This window comes from Pteropus vampyrus, unplaced genomic scaffold, assembly GCF_000151845.1.
Source record: "Pteropus vampyrus isolate Shadow unplaced genomic scaffold, Pvam_2.0 Scaffold73, whole genome shotgun sequence".
Lineage (NCBI taxonomy): Eukaryota > Metazoa > Chordata > Mammalia > Chiroptera > Pteropodidae > Pteropus > Pteropus vampyrus.
Genome location: NW_011888854.1, coordinates 6,448,315 through 6,463,092, shown reverse-complemented (window position 1 = coordinate 6,463,092; position 14,778 = coordinate 6,448,315). Strand labels below are relative to the sequence as shown.

At 34.1% G+C, this 14,778-nt stretch overlaps 1 pseudogene; it reads left to right on the top strand.

The window, feature by feature from the left end:
- Nucleotides 1–12,667: 12,667 nt before the first annotated feature.
- Nucleotides 12,668–12,786, top strand: LOC111741097 (annotated as a pseudogene).
- The last annotated feature ends 1,992 nt before the right edge of the window (nt 12,787–14,778 follow it).

Genomic DNA, 14,778 nt, shown 5'->3' with positions numbered 1-14,778 from the left:
GCTCATAAAACAGTAACTTCACACACTACAGATTCCAAAACAATTTCCATTTCAACCAGCCAGGGTCTTCTTTGTCTTCAGGTTTTGCTAGGCATCAGCCCTGAATCTAATAAATGGTACATAATTTTCTATGTGTTGAATTGTACATGTTCCACGTTTAGCAAAAAGTATATGTGTTCACTGACGATTTCATCATATGTATTTACATATGATTGTTTTCCCAAAGGAACTACTTACTTTTCCAGAGAAAAGTGGTGTAGATGGAAATATTTCTTGTATACAGATAATGATCTTCATACTTAACAAATGTTGCAACTGAAGTTTTAGAATGAGGTAACCCATAATTAAATTTATTAATGGTACGAACAACCTGGTTTATAAGGAATGGGCTAATTGCTGTTGGCAATTATTTCTGAATCCTGAACTGCAGTATTATATGTGCTTGCATAAGCAAGGCCAGGAACCCACTGTGTTTCCTACCTAAATGATTAGGACAAATAAGAATATTTTCTCTGTGGGCAAGCCCCCTCTCAAGAAGGAAGAGAAAGAGTTCCTACATGAAGGTCTGAGCTGGTGAACAGTCCCCGTGGTTAGGACAGCCTTCCCCACCCAGCATGCAGGCGTATTCCATTTGTGGCTCCTACACATCCTAGGATATTTTTCTCATTCTCAGGGTTGACCATGGCTTACCAGCAGTATATGTTCATTGTAAACTATTAGAATGAGAAATGGTGCGCAAGCAGGTTTCTTTTAAAGTGTAATCCAGAATTTACATAAGTCATTTTGTTCACACCTCTTTTTGTTAACAGCTTAGTCACTTGGCCACAAATAGCCATAAAGAAGGTTGGGTAGGTGTGATGCTGTGAAATATGTATCTGGTCTTTGTCTACTGTACCTGGCACAGAGCTCCTAAAACTCTTGGAATTTCCTAAGTGATAAGAGCAAAGAAAGTGTCTTTTATTGTTATTGAGGTTACCTTTGGACAGCACCTTGGGACAGAATGGGCTGGTTGCAAGGAGAATCAATAATGTCATTAGAGGGTTGGAACTTTCAATCCTACCTCCCTGACCTACTGGGAAAAAAGAGGGAAGAGGGGTTAGAGGTCAAATCTATCAATCTCCAATAGCCAGTGAGTTAATCAATCATGCCTATGGAATTAAGCCTTCATAAAAACCCAAAAGAATGGGGTTCAGAAAGCTTCCCAGTTGGTGAATACGTGGAGATTTGGGGAGAACAGTGTACTTGAATGGGGCATGGAAGCTCTGTGCCCTTTCCTCATACCTTGCCCTATGCGTCTTTATCCTTTTATATTAAGTTTATATCCTTTTATATTAAACCAATAATCTAGTAAGTGAAATGAGTCTCTAAGTTCCATGAGCTGCTCTAGCAAATTAATAGAACCCAAGGAGGGTGTTTGGAATCTATGATCTATAGCTCATAGGTAAGAAGCATATAGCTCAACCAGGATTTGAGACTGACATCTGAAGAAGGGAGAAGTCTTATGGACTAAACCTTTAACTTATGGAATCTGATGCTGTCACTGGGGAAATACTCAGAATTGAGTTGAATTGTAGGCTACACCCCTGATGTCCAGAGAATTGCTTGCTTAGTGTGGGAAATCCACACTGCCCACAATGGGAATTAGGATCAAGACCTTTCAGTTGGCTTTTCATTTTATTTTATAAGAATTTAAGAATAGAATTTATTTCTATATGAATTCACAACTTATAATTTAGACTGCCCAGTATTGTATCTTTTTATTTATTTATTTATTTGTTTGTTTGTTTGCTTATGGCACGTGAATGGTTTTCAGATAAAAGTATATATAGAGATTTTTTTTTCGAATATATAAATTTTGATCTACTAGTCTTCAAAGTCCCAAAGAATACTACATTTGCTTAATCTACTGTTTCCTGAATCTATTGTTTCACAAAATTTTATTTAACATACAGTTAGAGTTGATACTGAAAGATATCTAACAAATGCACCAAAACTTATTCAGTTTCAAAAAATGAGAATTGGGAGAAACAGTTTGAATCATGAAGGATACTGTGATTCTATTCTATAAGCAATGGATAAATTAAAAATGAAGACACTCTTAATTTCTAAGATGCTGAACATGCCATACTATTTATTCTCAGTTTATAGCTTGAGCTCTTTCGTATCTGCCTGCTCCCTAATTGTTGATGACAGGTTCCATCATCGGCCCACTTCTCTTTACTCTGTGCATATTTTCCCCTTAGAATGTGTTCTATATTCCTGTTGTCAACTGCTACTAATATACCTGGTAAAACCTTGAAAAGTAGGCCAGACACTTTTGTTTCTACATGTGAAGAGGCCAAATCACCCTTTACTAAATGTTTACATGAAAAATTATTTGAATGGTCTCCACTGATTACATAAATCTTAGTCGACTAGGAATTCATTGCCTTTATAAATATTCACTAAAAATATGTATATCATTTTGGGATGAATATATATATGTATATATTTTCTATACAAACAGCACCCAAAACATTGTATTGAGATGTACGTATGTTCTCTGAAGTTTTGGTTAAAATAAAGAGGTCGACCAGGGAAAGGTTAAAAAGGAAGATTTTCTGCTAAGGTCCTTCAGCTGCAAGTAGCAGAAACGAACTTGAGGGAGCAGTTAGGAACGTTATTAAAAGAAAATTGAACGACCTCATGGAATCCATGCAGGAGCTGATCTACTTATGAAGCTTCAGAAAGGGTAGAAATACAAGATGTTTAAAGGGTCCTAGCTATAGAAAGTCCTATATTGTCCTGTCTTAGAAAGGTCATAGTCCTGCTTTAGTCCCAAATCATACCCAGACATTGCTCAGGAGATCAAAACTCCAAACTCCTGGGAGAAAGAATCTGATTGGCTCTGCTTGATTCAGGTGTCTACTGCTGGGCAAATCAGCTCCAGCTGGGAAGGGTCATCCAGCATGAACATGGCTGCTTACAGACCACCGATGGGTCCAGTGGATAATTCTTAGATACAGGGGACTTAGCATCACAATATCAAAGCTCTTCTCTATTATTTGTATGTTGATTCACCCATAAATCTCTACTGAAACTAGCCTAGTGCCATTTTCACAGTAGATACACGCTGAATTCATCCTGTTTCCCTTCCCTCCATTTTTTCCTGAAGACCTGTAATATATCACATAATCACTACTTAAGCACAGGACTTGGAACACTAATTGTGCCGTTTTCATTTTAGACATTTCTTAAAATCAATTAAATTAATCCAATGTATTTCGATATAATTGTTATTCAAAAAGTGTTGAGTTTATTTTTCAAGTTAAAGTAAGTTGCAGTCGTTGGAATAAGCTCCTTATAAAATTATTAAAATAATATTATCTGAGTGACAGGCAGTGAGGTTTAGCTTTACTGTTATGAAAAGAGTTTGGTCTTTGTTTGTTTAGTTGTGTTTTGTGTTTTGAAAGATTCTAATTATACCCATTGAGCTCTCTCTGTCTGCCTCTTTAAGGAATCTCCCAAGTTGAGTGAAACATGGATGCAATCGACAGCATGTTACTTAGAATACACAAATACTCTGAAAATTTTTAAAGCAGCTTATTTCTTTAGCTTTCATGCTTTTAAAAGTCTAAACTTGTTCAGAAATATACTTATTTTTTATAAAAGCTAATGTTATTCCATAGTTAGAATCAAATAGAAAGCATAACCTGATCAAGACACTGTTATGTAATTTTCTCTAGAGAATATACGAAACTATATAACTAGTTTTATGAACACCAACTGCAGTATTATTACTAAAGGTAAATGCGAAACCTAATTCTTGCTTTCCCTGTCTGCCCCAACTCACAACCCTCTATATTTTCAGAGTGAAACGGTTTGATTTGAATTGCAAATCTTATCGCATATAGTTTTATTCTTTTCTATCGGGATGAGTGACAGTGGTATATAAGAGTTAACAAACCTTATCCAGTTTTAAATACATTTCTGGTATTGAAAGCTAACAGAGCTGAAAGTTGAATGGGAGAAAGCTCAGCTCCTGTATTCACTCTTTTATTTGTGTTCTGAAAGAGCCCAATGGAAGAAACCTGATAGAAATGTCACGGCATTACTAAATAGATCGAAGGCCAAGGTGGGAAAATAAAAGGTTGGCTTTGTTGCGTCTTTTGTCATTTCATAAGGAATGGATAGTGCTTTCAAAATGAGGGCCCGAGGCTATGCGTGTCCTTTAATTTCTCAGACCCTGAGAAGAAGCGAGTCCATCTCTCAATGGTCTACTGAAAGAAGCCTTTAAAGAAACTCCATGTTCCAAGAACACACATCCCTTGTAAGGATGACAGCAAAATGGGGGGAATCTAAATTAAGGAGGCATATATCCCTGCGCATGGGAATATCCAACGCCCGCTTGAGAGTGGGTCCGGGAAGATGCATCTGCATGACCGCACCGAAACCTGCTTCCTCTGTTTGTTGTGCTTCGTTTCACGGGAACATGGGGTACATCTTTAAACTGGGTGTGAAGTACAGTGATAATCTGGGCATCACGGGAGTTAGCTACATTATTAACTAACAAACAAGTCAAACAAGTAAAACTCGTACATTCTGAGAAATTCCTAGAAAACAGCAATTTGTTTCTCGTTCGCGGCCACAAAGTATTGTGGAAAAGCAAGGTCTTTGGAGGGGTCAGTCTCGAGGGGGTAGCCTCACTTCATTTCTAACTTTCTACCTTAGGCAGATTAGCTGACTTTTAGGTCTCAGTTTCTGCTCTTATTGAATAAAGATAGTAATGAGGAATTTATGGAGCCCTCTGGAGGTTTAATTGAAATAACATAGGTAAAACATCAGCAGAAATTATACTCTCTGTAGGGATTAATTTCCTTTTCCCCCAATGAAATTAATTGGGTTCTAATGGAGATGGTTTCATTTATTTTGAGGTTTTTTTAAAAAAACTGATGACAACAAGGTTAATCTACTATTGCATTTGTAATTAAAATGATTAATCATTTCTTTTTACAGAGTAATAATTATTAGTGATTAAGTAAAAGTAAAAATTTAGAGTTCAATTCTTAGGCAGAATAAATAAATGCTGTATCTCAATCCTTCCTTAATCAGTGAAATTTTAAGGGGCAGAATACACTTAATATACATTTGCCTTACAGTACGATAATATCTGGCGATACAGCATTCTTTGCCTTATAGTGTAGCATCACCATCGATACTGAAATGATAAAATATTTTAGATTGAGGAAACAGAACAGCTATAGCTTTAACCTAACATTAGGTAAGAAAATAAGTCATGTAGATGTTAGCTCTACAATTAAATAAAATAATACCTGTAAACAAGTACCTACATATTCCCGTTTTCCTGGGACAGTCCTGGGTTACATTTGAAAAACCAACATTATTATTTATAAAGCCTGCTTCGCTTTTAAAAGAGAATTGCTAATATAATTATTAGAAGAAAACTTATATTTCTGTTATAAACTGATTTGTGGGGCGAAAAAACTTTTTATGACTTAAAATCCAGATGCAGTAAAAGAAAATATTAATAAATTCAACCACATTTAAAAGAAATGATATGGAAAACTACCCTAAACAAAGTAAAATAAATAAATAATGGAAAAAATATGTGCAACATATAGCACAGATAAAGAACTAATATATAAAAGACTTAAAAACAGAGGAGAAAAAAGATTAAATCTTTAACTGACTAAAAAGGCAAAGTAATGAACAGTTTATGAAAAAAAGATATATAAAAACATCCTTAAACATATTAAAAGTTGCTCACTTTCACTCTTATGAGGAGACATACAAGTTAAATCTAGCTCAAGATACCACGTTCACCCATGAAATTTGCAAACATTTGAAAGCCTGCCACGAGCTTCTGCTGGCAAAGCTGTGGAGCAATGGGCCTCTCACACCGCTGGTGAGAGCCACAAAGGGCACCATGCCACGCCCAGGGCTTAACGGAAGATATGGCTCCACGAGCGTAAAATGTCATGTGAGCAGATTTATTCACTGATATATTTATTATATGCCATAATCAAATACTGGAGACAACTTTACACAATGGATTCCTGTGGAAAAACAAACATGTGGAATCTCCGTAAACCACCGTGGAGTGGTTCCCAAGATACATGCTAAGTGAAAAACAAAGTGGAAACAATGCTTCATACTCCACCATTTTCTAAGGAAAAAAAAAGAAGAAAGAAAAGGTCAATGTATGCACTTGTTATTTTTGGGTAAAGCACCCTAGGAAGACTCAATCAGGATCACGAAAATCATTACCCAGAGGCAGCGATAGGAAACAGTTTTCATATAATGCAACAGTGCTGACTGAGAATTCGCTGAGTGTATCTTTAAACATCATTTTGGCTTTTGAACTATATAAATATTTCATGTAGTCAAAAATAAAATACTAAAGGACAAAATAATCAACTCCAAATTATATCTGAATAAAAACAAATACAACTAACTATATTTCAAATTAATAACATACATTAGAAATAAAATGGATTTAAGTAACTTTTAGATACAGCCTTCTGACAGTACACACTCTGCGGACAAAGATAATCTAAAGACAAATATCTAAGGATATTCTGTGTGACCTTAGGGCAAAGAATTACTTGGTGTGTTTATAGTTGTGGTATAAATGTAGTTAAATCTGAAAGTTCTTTGTGTGTGATGTTAGATAGAGCACATAAGCAAATATATTGATATTCTTTGAAACAGGGATTCCGTGTGGAAGGAAGATAACAAATATGTAATGTGAAAGGTGAGGAAGAACTCTGTGTGTGTGTGTGTGTGTGTGTGTGTGTGTGTGTGTGTGTTAGCTCTGACACACCATTAGCAATATGTTCATCTAGAGTTCCTCTTCATGGGAAATATACCTAAAAATCAAGTTTTGATTTTTAGGTATATTTCCCATGAAGAGGAACTAAGATGCCTTAAAGAAATAGCTGATTTCACTCTAGTAATTAAATAGTGTCTATTAGCTTGAGTTTGTATCTTAGGTACACATTTTAAGCTGTGAGACCTTGGATGAGTTGTACAATATATTTCTGCAACAATTTCCTCCATGATAAAAATGAGAATCATTGCAATAAATAATATTTAAATAACCTTTGATATTTGCCAGGAACTGTCCTAAAATCATTTCTGTTGTTGTACTGGCTTCTTGTAAGAAAAATGGTAACATGAAATGCAGAAATTATCCATTAAAAATGATATATTTTACTTATACATTTTAATCTATTATAAACATAACTTAAAAATATACATAAATCATGACAGATAATTTATTTCTTTAACTTCAAAGGGATTTTGCAAATCAATAAAATACTATTAATGCCATACAGGGAAAATGGTAAAGTAGATGAGAGGAATTTTGCATAAAATAAATGAAAATGATTAAAATAAGTATGGAGAAACTTTAAACTGACTAAAAAGTAAGGAAATAAAATTAGAAATGAGTTATACTGTGTCATTTTCAACTTGATAAGTATTAAAACAAGGTAAGAATTAAAAGCTAGTTAGTATTATTGAGGGTGCATGTTAAAAACATGCTATATATTAAGCACAACTCTGTATTGGTACAAATTTCAAAGCAATTCATACGGAGATCTCAAAACTGTGTATAACATTGACTAAATAATTACATTTCTTAGCATTTATCCCAAGTAAATGATCATGGTTTATACCAAGGCAGTTACAATGATGTTTTCCTCAACATTGGTTATTATTACCAAAAAACTGTAAACAATTTAAATATTCCACAATGAACTTGAATTATTAAACATCAATACAGTGGAACACCAAGCAGCCATTCCCAATTGTTAAAGAAAATTACATTAATTGTCCATTTTTACATTTTAAATTATCCTAAAATTTTTAAATATAATCTCATTTTAAATGTGTTTTATAATACTAGAAAAAAACTAGAAATCTGTATCACAAAGTGAAAAACACTTATAGCTAAATCATAGTTTTAGGATGCCTCATTTTCTTTTTGGGTATGTGTATTTTTTAATTTTTTATGGTATACTTTTTTGACGGTACTAAATGTATAATTTTTGACGTGAAGAATAAAAGAAGATACGAAAACAGATTCAAATTATTATATACTATTTTAGAAGATCAAGTCTTCAGAAAAACACACTGAGGTTCTAAAATTTCCTCATCTTAGTCATAATACAGTGAACTTGCTCAGTGAACTTTAACTTTATATTAGAGCATCCTTTCAGAGAGCTGCATTAATTGAGGAAAAGAAACTGAGTAACTTGAACTAATATTCAGGTATTATAAGGAGAACTCACTCTATTTGAGAGTGTTTTGAGCCAAACAAAACTGTTCTTTGTTCTTAAATATGTTGTCTTAAACTTTTCTTAGAGCTTAAAGAGGTGGCTGTTTTATTTGAGACATTTTCTTATGTTTATAAGCCATCATATCAGGTGTCCTAGGCAAAGATATTGTAACACTGAGAAAATGTCAAAGGTCATGGTCAGTTCTAAATCTCTAATGTGAGTCCACCATTGAAAAAGTATTTAGGATTCTAAGTAAGACTTACTACATGTGCCAGAATATCAGCTTCATGAGGACAAAGTTTTGGCTTTTGCTCACTCCTATGCCCACTAGAATTTGATATTCTGTTTTATACATTGTTTGATGACATTACTTTTTTTCCAGATTGTTGTGTCATCCTTTGCTCCTCTTATCCTACAGCTTAACATTTCTTTATAGTCCTTGTTATAAGAGTCAAATGTAAAAGACACAATTTAAATGTTGATGTTCTGTTACCTTTTAGTCTTGAAATACTCCTAAACATGGATAGTTACGAGGTGACCTAATATTTTAACGAAGGATTCAATAATTTTAATAATGCCTCCAGGTTAGCATTATTAAATTATTAAATTTTAATAATGCTATCCAAACAATGGATAGCAGCATTTTGGGTGTGTTCAGCATATGACTACTGATGTTTCAAACTTTACCCAGCTGCTGATATTTTTTGACTTTTGAATTAAAGCTAAGGTGGACTTATACACATAACCTTGGAGAAATAAAAAGAACCAACGTCTCTTGGTCTATGAGAAAATGAATAACTTCATCATCAAGAGTGATGACAATAAGAATGCAAATCATCGCGTCAGCATTTGATGGCATCCTATGTTGCGGGCACTCTGCTCCATCCTGGTGTGACCCCTAACACTCTCGGTCACTGCGGACAGCCACCTGTCCCGAGGAAATTACCTTACAATACGGAGACCATGTTAAATGATGTTTGTTTCTTCTAACGTTAAATATGATATTTTGGTCAATCTTTCAGAAGAAAAGAAGTTGAAATGCATTCCAACATTTCTTTTCACCAAGTTAAAATGTAAAATATTTTCCATTTTTCCCCTAATCTCTTAGAAATACAGATCCACACTATGGGACAGAAAATCACTCTGGAAGAGACTTTCCCAAGGAACACCACAAAACTCCCCAAAGTTTAGGGTAAGGTCGACTTGGTAGGAGGTACTTATAGCACAGGCTCTGTTCTTCTCCATTTGTGACACATTGGGAAAATTACCTAATCTCCCGGCGCCTCAAGGTTTTTATCGACAAAATAGGAATTACCTGCTCTATTAGTTTAATGTTGCTGTGAAACCAATTACCACAAACTTAGCAGCTTAAAACAATACTCATTGTAGTACATTATCTGGCACCTATTAGATAACAAATACATGTAGAGAGTTATCATTTCTATTACTATTAGAGGTTTATTTGGATTTAGGTACTGAATAAAGAAGTACAAACAAAATTAATCGGTCAGAGTGTGTAAGCATGATTCATGTAATTAAAGATGTGGCGTGAGATTTACTTTCTAAAATAAAACAGGGGGTTGGAAACATTTTCTCTACAGGGCCAGATAGTATAGTAAAGATTCAGACGTTGCAGGCCATATGGCTTTTATCGCAATTCCTGTGGCCGAAGCATGAAAGCAGCCTGGGTAAATGCATAAACGCGTGGAGTGGCTGCGCTCCAACAAAACTTTATTTACAAAATCAGGCGGCAGCCAGATCTGGCCCTGGAACTGCAGCGTGTCCGCCCTGTCCCGCAAGAAGAGATAACAGAACATCTGTGCTACTTGCTGATTTTATTTGTACTGGCTGATCTTTCCTTGACAGGCTATCCTATTGCTACATCTTCACCACATAACCCATTGTCTAAAGCAGGGCGAACTTTGTGATTCATGTTTCTATCATAATTAGTTTTTGGGAAATGGTTTTTGATGAGAAAAATAGGACATGAGAAGCTTAGAAATGTTAGTGCCGCTCCTTATTTCTGGCCAGAAGTAAATTACTCAGTTCCCCTGAGCCATTTCTTTCTCCACATACATGCTGTAGATTAAAAGTTGCCTTTTTTTTATTTCTTCCTGAGGTGTTGTGGCTATAATTCACTGGGACCGTAGACTTCTGAAGAACACGATTACACCCCAAACAGAACCAAAGCCACGCTCTCATCCTGTTAGAATCCTCTTCATAAAAAGTATGTTGTTGGTGCCCAGGCCACTTTTCCTTGAAGACTCTCGTTCGTTATGAACTTTGATTAAAATCAAAATCAGTAATCCAGAAAGAGGATTACTTCATTTTGGTTTCACACAGTTTATATTGGCTTACTTATATGATTTTGTATTAATTAGTTTTATACATTTGATTTGACTAATTGAAATTATTTGATTAGTTTTTTTTCCTGCTCTTTTCTTAGCCTTTAGAGAAATCAAAGTCAGAGTGGAGATAATAAAAATGAAGTGAGCATTAAACTTAATTTTGTCAAATCTCTGCAATTGGGGCTAAATTCTAACATGTTTAAAATCACTAAAAACAGTATATTAGTTTGTTCTGAAGGAATGAATAACTTTTAATTGACAGGGCACTAAACGTAGTACTCTCTCTTATAATTTCTTATGCGTTCAGTTAATCGTGAGTTTTGTCCAATATATCTGTTGAATGATACAATACAATTATAAATATTTTAATCACAGACATAGAGATTTTTATCTATGTCTTTTATTTATTCTACAACTGTTATTCTCTCAACAGCTTGTATAATTAAAACACTTTTCTGTTAACCACATATAAAACAATAGTGCCCTAAGCATCGGAGGTCTCCAAATGGAGACAGTCCTGTGGTACAAGCACTGAAAAGTCTAGAAAAATGATGGTGGGGAATGGAAAATAACCCTAGAAAGTGAGACCTGGGAAGCAAGGATCAAAGGTCTATTTCATTTATTTTCCTCACAAACAAAAACAAAGATACATTGACAGTGGCCCCTTAAGAGATCAAGGACCAGGGAAACAAAGGAGAAATCTAGACCTGGTAATGAAAAAAGCTTACATATGTTACAGAAAAACTTGAGGCTGATTCCACTATTTCTTTTTTTTTTTTTACCTCTGACACAAATAAAATGCATCACAAGCAATCTCTCTAACCCTTAAACTACGTATCCCAATACTGTGGAGATACCTTCAAACGTGATATGATGTGTCCTATGTAAACCATCGACTTGAAAAGGCTGATATTTCAAAATGTTTTCTTTTGTTCTAAACTAAAAATAATAAAAATAATAAAATAATGGGCTGAGCACAGTTTCAGATTGAACTGAACCATCGGGAGACTGTTTCAAATTAAACACGAACCGCTCCGAATGCAGCCAGCATGAAGAGATAAGGGTTCACACACCTCTGTGAGAACGTTCACACACAACAAACCCCTTCTTGTTTACATGCCTATTAAGAGTTCCCAGCTGCTGAAATTATTTCACTCAATTTGATCCCATCCTCATTCTCCATGGCTCATTTACCAATGCCTATACAGGGCTATTCATGTTCCTTGGGAGAAAGTGAAGGTGAATATTTTATTTACAAAGGCCAAAGCCAGACAAAAAAGGATTTTAACAATTGCTGCTACAATTCAGATTCCACAGTTCCCCTTAAGACTATCTTCTCTATCTGGAGCCACGCATTTGAGTTCCTTATTTCAAACTCCCAATGACCACTGTCAAAGTAGGTCGAGGACAAAGCTTTAAACAGGGCAAAGAGGTCAGATTCCCAGGTCTGAGGTTCCACATGAATAATATTTAGCATATTTAGTATTGCTTTCAACTTTAATAACCTAGTTCTTGCTTACTTGTTAGCTACTTGCAGAATCTTTCTTTTTGGCTTTAATTGATGAGGAATTTGCTTTATTACAAAAGCATAACTCTCCTTATAATAAGTAAAGGTAGTTAAATCAATAGTTGCTTTTGGCAAAGCTACTATGTACTGTTGGAAATCAGGAGAGTGAGTACACTTTGGGGTGAGTGGTCCCTGGAAGGGAACACCGGCAGACTTCTGAGAACTTGGTAACGCTGTTTCTTGAGCCGAGTGCTGACATCACAGGCACACTCTAAGAAAGTACATCATTCTGGACATGGGTTTATGCGCTTTTTGCATTTTTGTTTTACCTTAATAAAAAGTTCACTTAAAAATTAACAGCTCTTTTTTGCTTATATCAAAACAGGTTATATGATGTGCTGGAGAATAAAGAGCATAACTGTGTGTTACATAACCTGCCGTCCGTTGCTAAATTGTGCTGGTGACAGCAGGTAGGCCTGTGTCTTCATGAAAATCCTTCCAATGGTTTGCCTTTAAGAAGGACATAGGCAGCCTATGGCCATGCCACCCTGAATGTGCCCAATCTCATATGATCTCGGAAGCTAAGCAGGGTCGGGCCTGGTTAGTACTTGGATGAGAGACCACCTAGGAAAACCAGGTGCTGTAGGTGTTAAAAAAAAAAGTAAAAAAAAAAAGGACATAGGCTTTTGGGTTAAGGCAGGTTGTTTGATTGAAGAATTACTCTTTTTTTTGTTTTAAAAATGAGATATAGGATCTACAAATAAATCAAGATGTTTTTATATAACAGTTATGTATAAAATATATTTTGAATATTTTGTTATATATAACATGTTTATAGACAACATATAATAACATATGCATGCACTGTCACATATATAGTTTCTCACACACACACAAACACACATGCACACATTTTTTTCCAAGCATAGGCAAGTCCCTGTTACTCTGGTTTTATGTATATATTTTTGATGAAGTATAGTATATCTCATAAATGTATATAATGATCATATCTACATTATATAGGCATTTTAACTTCTGTCAAAATAAAAAAAAAATTGGTCTCAATTAAAGCAAATAGCCTCCAATTTTACTTAACTCTCAGTCATTCTGACTTAGTTAGAAATTGAGGTATTAAATTGAGCAGAAGCAGACATTAAGATTGAAGTTACTTCTGAGGCACTTGATGTACAGAAGGCCCTTGCAATAGACTACCCTATAAATTTCAAGAATATGGCAAAATAGACAACTTTTCTTCCATAAAATGTTATAGAAATGTAATTATTTGCAAACAATGTTTACCTCCTAGATAACAAAAACATTTACACTGTTAATTGTGAATCCTGTGTATCCCTATATTCTATTCAGTTTCTATTACACTTAAAATTTCTTTAAAAGATGGCATCTAATTGTTCAGATCTTATAATTCATTCTTTTCTGAAATATAAAAAGAAAATTGTGAAATATGCCTTGCAGAATGAAACGATTGCTTGAATTTAAAATAAAAAATGATTTCTATATTATTTAATTTATATCATTGAATGTAAAATATTCAGAATCATTGTTACAAATAAATGATGCAAATGTAGTTGCTAATTAAATCTATTAATTCATTTAACATGAGAATTAAATATAATGAAACCATCATGGAAGGACATGTAAATAAAAAGTGAAATTATAGTTCTAAAATTTTATATATTTAATTTGAAAAAAAAAAAAAGCAATCCATATTAGCCCAACATTGAACAGTGTTGTTGTACTAAATAAACATTCTCCAATAAAACTTTTCTTCTAAAATTCTCATTCATATCAAAAGTTAATTTGGTGTTTTCCTGACAGTAAGCCTATGCATCCTTTAAAGTTTCCAATACTTAGTGAGAAAACTCTTAGGCTACCCACAAGAGAAGAAGCATGAATGTTGTCTGGAATGGAAAAGCATCCCTATGGTCTGCTTCTGTTAGATAAAAAAATGCACGTGGCAATGGGAATATCTGTAGTACAAACAGTTACTACCATTGAGTGAGCACAACTCAATAAATGATATCTTTTAATCAATCTAAAAGATGGTAGGAATTGAATCATAACTTTAAAAAAACACTGAAGAACTTAAATGTAAAAATACTTATTGAGAGCTCACAAATTGTCAGGAATCTTGCTGGTCATTTTGCATGAATCACAATATATCCTCATAATGAACTATGAGTTTTGGCACTATTATTTTTCCCATAGTCCCATAATAAAAGTAATGGTTAAAAGATTAGGTATTTTATTCATGTTTTCAAAGCTAGTAATTTTTAGTGTCTGAATCTGAACTCAGGCAGTCCAACTTTACAACTTTTGCTTTTAACTGTATTTCAAGATGTACGCAGACTTTACTATGACAAAATCAAGTATTCTTAAATATCTCACTGTATTTACACACTCAGCAATAGAAATACTCTAGAACAATTTTGTCTGATTTTTTGGTTTTGGTCAAATAAATATTTAATCATGATATAGAATTTAGTAGCTGTCTTATAAAAATTGTAAAATAATATAACCAAATATTTTATTTAATGTCAATTTTATTTTTTAAAATTACATATTGAAAAATATAAAAATTAAATAACTAAAAGTACATAGTTTCTAGCTTTTAAATCTGCAG